The sequence below is a fragment of the Triticum aestivum genome, chromosome 4A (genome assembly GCF_018294505.1).
Source record: "Triticum aestivum cultivar Chinese Spring chromosome 4A, IWGSC CS RefSeq v2.1, whole genome shotgun sequence".
Lineage (NCBI taxonomy): Eukaryota > Viridiplantae > Streptophyta > Magnoliopsida > Poales > Poaceae > Triticum > Triticum aestivum.
This window is the reverse complement of record NC_057803.1, coordinates 724424615-724438008: the sequence shown is the minus strand read 5'-3', so window position 1 is coordinate 724438008 and position 13394 is coordinate 724424615. Positions and strand designations below refer to the sequence as shown.

The window sequence follows — 13394 nt, the reverse complement described above, 5'->3', positions numbered from 1 at the left end:
TCTTTGCCCCACCCCCCACCTTTTTATTTAGGCTTCTTTGGCCTATTTTTTTCCATGGGGCAATGCTCTAATAATGATGATCATCACACTTATATTTACTTACAACTCAATATTACAACTCGATATCTAAAACAAAGATATGACTCTATACGAATGCCTTCGGCGGTGTACCGGGATGTGTAATGATCTAGCATAGCAATGACATCAAAAAACGGGCAAGCCATGAAAACATCATGCTAGCTATCTTACGATCATGCAAAGTAATATGCATGACAATGAATGCTCAAGTCATGTATATGATGATGATGGAAGTTGCATGGCAATATATCTCGGAATGGCTATGGAAATGCCATGATAGGTAGGTATGGTGGCTGTTTTGAGGAAGATATAAGGAGGCTTATGTGTGATAGAGTGTATCGTATCACGGGGTTTGGATGCACCGACGAAGTTTGCACCAACTCTCGAGGTGAGAAAGGGCAATGCATGGTACCGAAGAGGCTAACAATGATGGAAGGGTGAGAGTGCATATAATCCATGGACTCAACATTAGTCATAAAGAACTCACATACTTATAGCAAAAATCTATTAGTCATCGAAACAAAGTACTACGCACATGCTCCTAGGGGGGTAGATTGGTAGGAAAAGACCATCGCTCGTCTCCGACCACCACTCATAAGGAAGACAATCAATAAATACCTCATGCTCCAACTTCGTTACATAACGGTTCACCATACGTGCATGCTACGGGAATCACGAACTTCAACACAAGTATTTCTACAATCCACAACTACCCACTAGCATGACTCTAATATCACCATCTTCATATCGCAAAACTATTGCAAGGAATCAAACATATCATATTCAGTGATCTATAAGAAAGCAAATAGAAGATGAAGAGAATACTAATGAAAGGGAAGAGACTTCCCAATATCCTCCTATTATTAACGAGGAGGAGCTTTCTATTCAACCAATCTCATTAATAAGGAGCTCCAAAAAGAGAGTTAAACCCACACACGATGTGAAGAAGAAAAAGAAGAGATGGAGAAGCAAAGGTAGAAAGGTATCCCTCCCAAATGATGTTGCTCCTATTACTCATTGTGATGATGATAATTGTTATACTATTGGTGCTATCCATACTATTAATGATGAGTGTGATTACGCTTATGATATGAAAAGGCCCAAGCTTGGGGATGCTATGTTTGATGAAAATGACATGTTTGAGAATATATTTGCTGCAATTAATGTTTGTCCCAAGCTTGGGGATGCTACGTTTAATGAAGGTGATATTTTTAGCCTCCCAAGTTTTGATATGCAAAGTTGTTATGATGATATCATGCCTCCTACTTATGATGATTATATTGTTGAAAGTGGGTTTGGAAGAGTGTCAACTTTAGGAAGTAATGATCCCACTATTTTGGAGAATGCTGAATCTTATTTTGATATTTATGAAAGTGGATTTGGAGAGGTCATGACGTTATTTAGTGGTGAATCCACTATTTTGGAAAAGGTTTCAATTGATTATGATGAGAACAAAGTTGCTACTTATGATGATTATTTTGATGAAACTTATGCTATAAAAAGTAGTGATGATTATATTTATAAAACTTGTCATAATTATGATTACCCCTTTTCTTAACACTACTCTTTTAATGTGGAAACAATTTATAGTATTCGAGTCTCTTATGATACTCCCACTATTCCGAATAAGAAGATTTTGCTTATGTGGAGAGTAGTAAAATTTCTATGCAAGTAGATCATGAAAAGAATGCTTTAGGTGCTGGTTATATTGTTGAATTCATTCATGACGCTACTGAAAATTATTATGAGGGAGGAACATATGCTTGTAGGAATTGCAATAATATCAAGTCTCATCTCTATGTGCTTAAAATCTTGAAGTTATGCTTGTTTTGCCTTCCTATGCTAGTTGATTATTGTTCCCATAAGTTGTTTGCTCACAAAATCCCTATGCATAGGAAGTGGGTTAGACTTAAATGTGTTAGTAATATGCTACATTATGCTCTCTTTATGTTTCAGTTCTTATCTTTTATGCGAGCATCATTGAAACCATCATGCCTAGCTAAAAGGCATTAAAGAAAATCGCTTGTTAGGAGACAACCCAATATTTACCTTTACTATTTTTGTGTGTCCACATGATTATACTACTGTAATAATCATGTTTTATAGCTTTTGTTTCAATAAAGTGCCAAGTAAGACCTTTAGAATAGCTTACGGTGATAGTTGTGTTGATCCTGCTGAAAATCAGAAACTTTTGCACCAAGTAAATTAGTTTTGATAATTCACAGAAACGTGATTTTGATCTAATTCTTTTTGCTATGGATTGGTACACAAATTACTCAGGTTTTCATAATTTGGTAGAAGTTTTGGAGTTATAGAAGTATTCGAATGATACAGATTACTACAAACTGTTCTGTTTTTTTTACAGATTCTGTTTTCTATGTGTTGTTTGCTTATTTTGATGAATCTATGAGTAGTATCGGAGGGTATGAACCATAGAGAAGTTGGAATACAGTAGATATTACACCCATACAAATTTATAATGAGTTCACAACAGTACATAAGTGGTGAATTATTTTCTTATACTAACGGAGCTTACGAGTTTTCTGTTGAGTTTTGTGTTGTGAAGTTTTCAAGTTTTGGGTAAAGATTCGATGGACTATGGAATAAGGAGTGGCAAGAGCCTAAGCTTGGGGATGCCCAAGGCACCCCAAGGTAATATTCAAGGACAACCAAGAGCCTAAGCTTGGGGATGCCCCAGATGGCATCCCCTCTTTCGTCTTCGTCTATCGGTAACTTTACTTGGAGTTATATTTTTATTCACCACATGATATGTGTTTTGCTTGGAGCGTCTTGTATGATATGAGTCTTTGCTTTTTAGTTTACCACAATCATCCTTGCTTTACACACCTTTTGGGAGAGACACACATGCTTCGGAATTTATTAGAATACTCTATGTGCTTCACTTATATCTTTTGAGCTAGACAATATTGCTCTAGTGCTTCACTTATATATTTTTAGAGCACGACGACGGTTTTATTTTTTAGAAATTGTTAATCTCTCATGCTTCACTTATATTATTTTGAGAGTCTTTTAGAACAACATGGTATTTGCTATGGTTATAAAATTGGTCCTAGAATGATGGGCATCCAATTTGGGTATAATAAAAACTATCATAGAAAGTGAATTGGATGTTATGATCAATTTGATGCTTGATAATTGTTTTGAGATATAAAGGTGGTAATATTAGAGTCATGCTAGTTGGGTAATTATGAGATTGAGAAATACTTGTGTTGAAGTTGGCAAGTCCTGTAGCATGCACGTATGGTAAAAGTTGTGTAACAAATTTGTTGCATGGGGTGCTCTTTTAATTGCCATCCTTATGTGTGGAGGTCGGGGCGCGCGATGGTTAACTCCTACCAACCTCCCCCTAGGAGCATGCTTAGTAGTACTTTGCTTCGAGGGCTAATAAAACTTTTGCAATAAGTATATGAGTTCTTTATGACTAATGTGAGTCCATGGATTATACGCACTCTTACCCTTCCATCATTGCTAGCCACTTCGGTACCGTGCATTGCCCTTTCTCACCTTGAGAGTTGGTGCAAACTTCGCCGGTGCATCCAAACCTGTGATACGATATGCTCTATCACACATAAACCTCCTTATATCTTCCTCAAAACGGCCACCATACCTACCTATTATGGCATTTCCATAGCCATTCCGAGATATATTGCCATGCAACTTTCCACTGTTCCGTTTATCATGACATGCATCATCATTGTCATGTTGCTTTTGCATGATCATGTAGTTGACATCGTATTTGTAGCAAAGCCACCTTCATAATTTTCATACATGTCACTCTTGATTCATTGCATATCCCGTACATCGCCGGAGGCACTCATATAGAGTCATATTTTGTTCTAGTATCGAGTTGTAATTCATGAGTTGTAAGTAAATAGAAGTGTGATGATCATCATTATTAGAGCATTGTCCCTTATAAAAAAGAAAGGCCAAATAAAAAAGGCCATTAAAAAAAGGCCAATAAAAAAGGCCAAAAAGGAAGAAAGGCCCAAAAAGGGGGGGGGGACAATGTTACTATCTTTTTCCACACTTGTGCTTCAAAGTAGCACCATGTTCTTCATATAGAGAGTCTCCTATGTTGTCACTTTCATATACTAGTGGGAATTTTTCATTATAGAACTTGGCTTGTATATTCCAACGATGGGCTTTCTCAAAATGCCCTAGGTCTTCATGAGCAAGCAAAATGGATGCACACCCACTTAGTTTCTTTTGTTGAGCTTTCATACATTTATAGCTCTAGTGCATCCGTTGCATGGCAATCCCTACTCCTCATGTTGACAACAATTGATGGGCATCTCCATAGCCCGTTGATTAGCCTCGTCAATGTGAGACTTTCTCCTTTTTTGTCTTCTCCACACAAGCTCCATCATCATATTCTATTCCACCCATAGTGCTATATCCATGGCTTACGCTCATGTATTGCGTGAGAGTTGAAAAAGGCTGAAGCGCGTTAAAAAGTATGAACCAATTGCTTGGATGAAACCGAGGTTGTGCATGATGGGAGTATTTTGTGTGACGAAAATGAAGCATAGCCTAACTATATGATTTTGTAGGGATAAACTTTCTTTGGCCATGTTATTTTGAGAAGACATGATTACTTGTTAGTGTGCTTGAAGTATTACTATTTCTTATGTCAATATGAACTTTTTATTTTGAATCATTTGGATCTGAACATTCATCTCACAATAAAAAAAATTACATTGAGAAATATTCTAGGTAGAATTCCACATCTAAAATTCTGTTTTATCATTTACCTACTCGAGGACGAGCAGGAATTAAGCTTGGGGATGCTTGATACGTCTCCAACGTATCTATAATTTTTGATTGTTCCATGCTATTATATTACCCGTTTTGGATGTTTATGGGCTTTACTCTACACTTTTATATCATTTTTGGGACTAACCTACTAACCGGAGGCCCAGCCCAAATTGCTGTTTTCTTGCCTATTTCAGTGTTTCGAAGAAAAGGAATATCAAACGGAGTCCAAACGGAATGAAACCTTTGGGAGAGTTATTTTTGGAACGGAAGCAATCCAGGAGACTTGGAGTATACGTCAGGGAAGCTTCGAGGTGGCCACGAGGGTCAGGGCCGCACCCTACCCCCCTGGGCGTGCCCCACCCTCGTGGGCCCCTCGTGGCTCCCTTGACCGACTCCTTTCGCCTATATATGTCCATATACCCTAAAAACATCGAGGAGCATAATAGATCGGAAGTTCCGCCGCCGCAAGCCTCTGTAGCCACCAAAAACCAATCGGTACCCTGTTCCGGCACCCTACCGAAGGGGGGATCCCTCACTGGTGGCCATCTTCATCATCCCGGCGCTCTCCATGACGAGGAGGGACTAGTTCACCCTCGGGGCTGAGGGTATGTACCAGTAGCTATGTGTTTGATCTATCTCTCTCTCTCGTGTTCTTGAGGTGATACGATCTTGATGTATCGCGAGCTTTGCTATTATAGTTGGATCTTATGATGTTTCTCCTCCTCTACTCTCTTGTGATGAATTGAGTTTTCCCCTTGAAGTTTGATACGTCTCCGTCGTATCTACTTTTCCAAACACTTTTGCCCTTGTTTTGGACTCTAACTTGCATGATTTGAATGGAACTAACCCGGACTGATGCTGTTTCCAGCAGAACTGCCGTGGTGTTATTTTTGTGCAGAAATAAAAATTCTCGGAATGACATGAAAATCCACAGAGCAACTTTTCAGAATTAATAAAAAATAAAGAATCAACGTCAGGGGCCCCACACCCTGTCCACGAGGGTGGGGGGCGTGCCCCCCTGCCTCGTGGGCCCCCTGGACGTCCACCGACCTCAACTCCAACTCCATATATTTGCTTTCGTGGAGAAAAAAATCAGAGAGAAAGTTTCATCGCGTTTTACGATACGGAGCCGCCGCCAAGCCCTAATCTCTCTCGAGAGGGCTGATCTGGAGTCCGTTTGGGGCTCCGGAGAGGGGGATTCGTCGCCGTCATCATCATAAGCCATCCTCCATCACCAATTTCATGATGCTCACCGCCGTGCGTGAGTAATTGCATCATAGGCTTGCTGGACGGTGATGAGTTGGATGAGATTTACCATGTAATCAAGTTAGTTTTGTTAGGGTTTGATCCCTAGTATCCACTATGTTCTGAGGTTGATGTTGCTACGACTTTGCTATGCTTAATGCTTGTCACTAGGGCCCGAGTGCCATGATTTCAGATCTGAACCTATTACGTTTTCATGAATATATGTGAGTTTTTGATCCTATCTTGCAAGTCTATATTCACCTATTATGTGTTATGATCCGACAACCCTGAAGTGACAATAATCGGGATACTTCTCGGTGATGACCGTAGTTTGAGGAGTTCATGTATTCACTATGTGCTAATTAATGCTTTGGTCTGGTACTCTATTAAAAGGAGGCCTTAATATCCCTTAGTTTCCATTAGGACCCGCTGCCACGGGAGGGTAGGACAAAAGATGTCATGCAAGTTCTTTTCCATAAGCACGTATGACTATATTCGGAATACATGCCTACATTACATTGATGAACTGGAGCTAGTTCTGTGTCACCCTATGTTATAACTATTACATGAGGAATCGCATCCGACATAATTATCCATCACAGATCCAATGCCTACGAGCTTTTCACATATTGTTCTTTGCTTATTTACTTTACCGTTGCTACTGTTACAATTACTATAAAACTGCTACTGTTACTTTTGCTACTGTTACTGTTACTTCCATACTTCTTTGCTACTAAATACTTTGCTGAAGATATTAAGTTATCCAGGTGTGGTTGAATTGACAACTCAACTGCTAATACTTGAGAATATTCTTTGGCTCCCCTTGTGTCGAATCAATAAATTTGGATTGAATACTATACCCTCGAAAACCGTTGCGATCCCCTATACTTATGGGTTATCAAAGTTGTCTTGTCGGATTGAGTCTTTAAGGATTTGAGAACACTTGATGTATGTCTTGTCGTGCTTATCTATGTTGACAATGGGATATTCATGTGATCTACTTGATGTATGTTTTGGTGATCAACTTGCGGGTTCAATGAACTTATGCATAGGGGTTGGCACACGTTTTCGTCTTGACTCTCCGGTAGAAACTTTGGGGCACTCTTTGAAGTACTTTGTGTTTGTTAAATAGATGAATCTGAGATTGTGTGATGCATATCGTATAATCATGCCCACGGATACTTGAGGTGACATTGGAGTATCTAGGTGACATTAGGGTTTTAGTTGATTTGTGTCTTAAGGTGTTATTCTAGTACGAACTCTATGATAGATCGAACGGAAAGAATAGCTTCGTGTTATTTTACTACGGACTCTTGAATAGATCGATCAGAAAGGATAACTTTGAGGTGGTTTCATACCCTACAATAATCTCTTTGTTTGTTCTCCGCTACTAGTGACTTTGGAGTGACTCTTTGTTGCATGTTGAGGGATAGTTATATGATCCAGTTATGTTATTATTGTTGAGAGAACTTGCACTAGTGAAAGTATGAACCCTAGGCCTTGTTTCCTAGCATTGCAATACCGTTTACGCTCACTTTTGCCACTTGTTACCTTGCTTTTTTATATTTTCAGATTACAAATACTCATATCTACCATCCATATTGCACTTGTATCACCATCTCTTCGCCGAACTAGTGCACCTATACAATTTACCATTGTATTGCGTGTGTTGGGGACACAAGAGACTCTTTGTTATTTGGTTGCAGGGTTGTTTGAGAGAGAGACTATCTTCATCCTATGCCTCCCACAGATTGATAAACCTTAGGTCATCCACTTGAGGGAAATTTGCTACTGTCCTACAAACCTCTTCACTTGGAGGCCCAACAACGTCTACAAGAAAAAGGTTGTCTAGTAGACATCAGACGTTCGACTACATCAACCGCGTTTCTTAACGCTTCCGCTTAGCGATCTACAAGGGTATGTAGATGCAATCTCTTCTCTCGTAGATGTTCATCTCCTAGATTGATCTTGGTGAGCGTAGGAATTTTTTTGTTTCCCACGCAACGTTCCCCAACACCGTTCCCCTCCTTGGAGGTGCCGCTTGGGTCTGTTCCTCTGCCCCCTTCCCCTCCTTGCCTCCCGGGAGAAATCCCCAACACTGTTGGGCGGCGGCGGCGCCCTTGGTGTCACGTCCTTCCTGAAGGCGCCGGTTTTGGGAGCAAGGCGGGCGTGGGGTTTCTCAGAGATGTGTTTCGTGTGTAGCGGCGGCTGTAGCTGATCTCCCTCGATGACCTCGACTTCCTAAATGACTCCTTCATTTTGGGAGCTCTCCGGTCTACTGTGGGGTGCTCTGTCTGGCCTGTGGATTCTCCTGGGCGTGAGGGGATCGGGTTCCCCTCATTTGACGACCCTTCTCAGTGCACCATACGAGTATTAGCCCCTCTTTCGGTACCTGCACTTCGGTTCTCAATGTCTTCCAAAGAGATCTAGTTGTTGCTCATCTTTATCCGTTCCGGCAACTCTTCCTTTTTGTGACTAGTCCGTGGGATTCGGCGGTGCTATGCTCTTGGTGATGTGTTCGTGACTTGTTGGGTGAGTTTGTTTTCTTTTTAGATGTAGCCTGCCGGCGACTATCTCCCAGGTTCTAGGGTGAACTGCTCCTCTTGTCAATGGTGCGGCGCCTTTCGAGCCAGGAGAGGAGGCAGGGGCCTTCTTTGACATTGGAGCTGGGCGGATGTGTAGGGTCGGGGCTGTTGATGATTAGGCGACGGCATGCCCTTCTTTGTCGTTGGACATGTTGATCCAGTGTGGGCATTCTTCTTCTTCCATGGCGTTCTGGTCGCGTGGAGGACCTCTTCATCTTCAAGCTGTGTTTCTCCCTATCGATCTTTTTAGCTTGGTGTGTATGAGGCTTTGTGGGCTGCTTTCCAGAGCCTTTGTATATTGCCATTTTCTTATCTTTCTTGTGTTGGTTTCGAGTTTGTAATCCTGGCCAGTTGATGACTTTGTTAATTCAAAGCCGGGCTCTTCTTGAGCCCTCGTTCTAAAAAAAATATCCCTCTTAAATACCTATCAAATTAGGACCAATTTCATAACACGTGAACAATCAATCCCCGTCCGAAGACTCTAACATCAGGAACGACACCGACAACCCCTCCTCGTGCCGCCGACCCTACACGGAGGGCTACAGCCGCTCCGGTGAATGAAATGAGAAAGGACCAACGAGAAAATGGTGTGTATAGTCTCGACAATGATCATTGATACTAGGGATGATGGAACCAAGAGTTGAGATGTTAGACAATGGCCCATGCAGATAGAAGAATGTAAGTACATTAACAACAATGCATGAGCATAGATCTGGATGGATAAATGATTCTAGTGAAGACGAGAATAGCTTAAATTCTATTTCTGTTCTATATATGCAACTCGAAGAACAAAACAAACAAATATATAGTCCAACCCTTATTGGGGTCTAAACATCATCTTGACACAGTTACCCATGAGGAAAAAGTGGATTGCTAGAGGGCGGGCGATTAAAAAAGGATTTGGATGGATTGATTCATCTTGACACAGTTACCCATGAGGAAAAAGTGGATTGCTAGAGGGCGGGCGATTAAAAAAGGATTTGGATGGATTGATTTTTTTGAAACGCCCGATGAACAACCAATGACCAGATGGCCTTCTTCCACCTACTGTCCTCCCCTATTCACGTTCTTCCTCAACCTGTCCATGACTATCGGCTAAACCGCCTGCCTCCGCCACCCCTTTCTCCTCACCATCGTGTTGCTGCCACCCTGGCCATCCCTCTAAACAGAGAAACCACTAGAATTTCTCTGCGAGCCCGCAGTCCAAACCATTAACCTTTGAACTAGCCTCCGGCGGCTACGGCTCGTTCCTAGCCGAGGCCTTGCCGACGTCTTGCCCCAGTGCCACCAAAGGCGGACACCATGCCCCGTTGCCACCAAAGGCGGACACCATGCCCCGTTGCGCTTCCTTCTTCCTTCCCAATTAAATCAACTGAGCCAAATCCAAAAATCAGGCAACTTCTGCCGGCTCAATTGGAGAAAAAGACCAATATGAACGCATATATAACATATAACACGAACTCATTTGGTCTACAAATGTAAAGCTGGTTTATCTAAATTTGAGCTAGCAAATATAGCTGGAAAACCAACAAACCAAAAGTAGCACGCACAGACCAAAAGCAAAGTGTTTCTTTTATCAAAATCAGCGGTATCATTATAAGTATTTGGGCAATGACTAGATTCTAGTAGTCCTTAAGCACGCGCATGCTTTGCCCTTGCAACAACAAATTTGTAGCCCGACACAAAATGTGTTGGCAGGGCTCTAGAGCGAACGGGATACTTTTCGAAAACGCCAAAAAGCGAACAATCAATCCCTGTCCGAAGACTCTAACATCAGGAACGACACCGACAACCCCTCCTCGTGCCGCCGACCCTACACGGAGGGCTACAGCCGCTCCGGTGAATGAAATGAGAAAGGACCAACGAGAAAATGGTGTGTATAGTCTCGACAATGATCATTGATACTAGGGATGATGGAACCAAGAGTTGAGATGTTAGACAATGGCCCATGCAGATAGAAGAATGTAAGTACATTAACAACAATGCATGAGCATAGATCTGGATGGATAAATGATTCTAGTGAAGACGAGAATAGCTTAAATTCTATTTCTGTTCTATATATGCAACTCGAAGAACAAAACAAACAAATATATAGTCCAACCCTTATTGGGGTCTAAACATCATCTTGACACAGTTACCCATGAGGAAAAAGTGGATTGCTAGAGGGCGGGCGATTAAAAAAGGATTTGGATGGATTGATTTTTTTGAAACGCCCGATGAACAACCAATGACCAGATGGCCTTCTTCCACCTACTGTCCTCCCCTATTCACCTTCTTCCTCAACCTGTCCATGACTATCGGCTGAACCGCCTGCCTCCGCCACCCCTTTCTCCTCACCATCGTGTTGCTGCCACCCTGGCCATCCCTCTAAACAGAGAAACCACTAGAATTTCTCTGCGAGCCCGCAGCCCGAACCATTAACCTTTGAACTAGCCTCCGGCGGCTACGGCTCGTTCCTAGCTGAGGCCTTGCCGACGTCTTGCCCCGGTGCCACCAAAGGCGGACACCATGCCCCGTTGCCACCAAAGGCGGACACCATGCCCCGTTGCGCTTCCTTCTTCCTTCCCAATTAAATCAACTGAGCCAAATCCAAAAATCAGGCAACTTCTGCCGGCTCAATTGGAGAAAAAGACCAATATGAACGCATATATAACATATAACACGAACTCATTTGGTCTACAAATGTAAAGCTGGTTTATCTAAATTTGAGCTAGCAAATATAGCCGGAAAACCAACAAACCAAAAGTAGCACGCACAGACCAAAAGCAAAGTGTTTCTTTTATCAAAATCAGCGGTATCATTATAAGCATTTGGGCAATGACTAGATTCTAGTAGTCCTTAAGCACGCGCATGCTTTGCCCTTGCAACAACAAATTTGTAGCCCGACACAAAATGTGTTGGCAGGGCTCTAGAGCGAACGGGATACTTTCGAAAACGGCAAAAAGTGCTCGCGTGGAAGAGTTCGACCCCTCAACCTCTCTGATCCTACCGCTACGCACTAACCACCACGCCATCACCACGCTAGTGGACAAAAAGTTTGTTTCTCTTCTTATATTCCTTATTCAGTTTGGTTTATACTTTTTCTTTTTTTCTCATTCTTTTTTGTTTTCTTTAATGCACCGTTTTATAAATTTCGTGTACCTTTTTCTAAATTTATGAAGTCTTTATAAATTCATGAACTATTTTTCAAATTTGATGAACTTTTCTCAATATCGATGCACTTTTTTAAATTTCGGTGAACTTTTTTTCAAATACGATGAACTTTACTCAAATCCGATGAACTTTTCTCAATTTCGATGAACTATTTCAATTTCGGTGAATTTTTTTTCAAATTCAATAAACTTCTTTCAAATACGATGAACTTTTTTTCAAATTTGATGATCTTTTTTTGAAATTCAATGAACTTTTTCAATTTAGGTGAACTCTCTTCATTTTTGTGAACTTTTTTCAAATTTGATGAACTTTTTTTTAAGATTTGATGATTTTTTTCCAAATTCACAATCTTTTTTCTATTTTTGTGAACATTTCTTTTGAATTCATGTTTTATGTGAATGCGTTTTCACGTTTATATTTTCTTTATTCAAATATAATTTATAGTGGGTATATAATACTCCCTCCGTCTCAAAAAAAGTGTCTTGAGCTTAGTACAAATTTGTACTAGAGCTAGTACAAAGTTGACACACTTACTTTGGGACGGAGGGAGTAGTATATACGTTTAATGTTTATACTGAAGTAAAGGTCAAAGAGGGCTGTTTTACGAAAGCTAGCAAGTAACTGACGGTGGTGCAGTGGTTAGGTTATTTCAGTCACGTGGTCCTCGTGAGTTCGATTCCCAGTTCTCCCTCAATGAAAATTATATTTTTTCTTTACATTTTGTTTTTCAGCACGTAGCTTACCCTAAAAAAAAACAGGAGCTTCCATCGGACGCAGTGGATCGGCGTGGCCTGTCGTGGGCCGGCAAACCAAACAAAAAAATGCGCCGTTGCCGGGGATCGAACCCGGGTCACCCGCGTGACAGGCGGGAATACTTACCACTATACTACAACGACTTTGTAGCTTAATGTTGCTAAACACAGATTACTTAGACCAGGACCCTTGTATAAAACATTACTTAATGTTGCTAATCCCCATTCCTGTGGATCTCTTCTCGTGCGTGCTCCACATCACGGTGGTTGCATGTTCCGGTGTTAGGGCCCGTTCTGAAGCGCTCCGTCTCTGCCGTCATTCTCAAGTCAAAGGGAAATTCAGTAGAGGGGTCTTGGTTGACAGGGAGAAACATGAATAAAAATATGGGCGAACAGCTACAAGAATTCTAGGAGAACATTGAGTACCTCACGCTGACATCATGTGTGTGGGAGTGGAGCCGCGGGTGTCTGGTCAGTGAGGTAAGGTCATTGCTTCCGATGGTTCACTATTTGTATGCAGGAATCATGGTCGGTCGGAGCATGTTGCATGGTGTCTTTCGTCTCCTTGCTGGGAGCACCTCATATTGACTCCCTGGCGTTTGCTCGCTCCAGCGAGCAAACTGACCAACACGCACAACTCTCGTCCTACACGCTTTTTTGGGAGCGGTAGGGTGAGAAGTGGGCCCACCACGTGGGAGAGGGCGGGGCAATTTAAACGTGAGGACGGGAGGTCTTGTTGTGGTATGCAGGCTCACATAATAATCTATAGGTAAAGCTTTTCTATAACGAACAAACCCACACGCTA

General features: G+C 41.6%; 1 non-coding gene across 1 annotated transcript; it reads right to left on the bottom strand.

The window, feature by feature from the left end:
• Positions 1 to 12661: 12661 nt before the first annotated feature.
• TRNAD-GUC (transfer RNA aspartic acid (anticodon GUC)) lies at positions 12662 to 12733 on the bottom strand. Its single transcript has one exon. It is a non-coding gene; the product is annotated as a tRNA-Asp (tRNA).
• Positions 12734 to 13394: the final 661 nt, after the last annotated feature.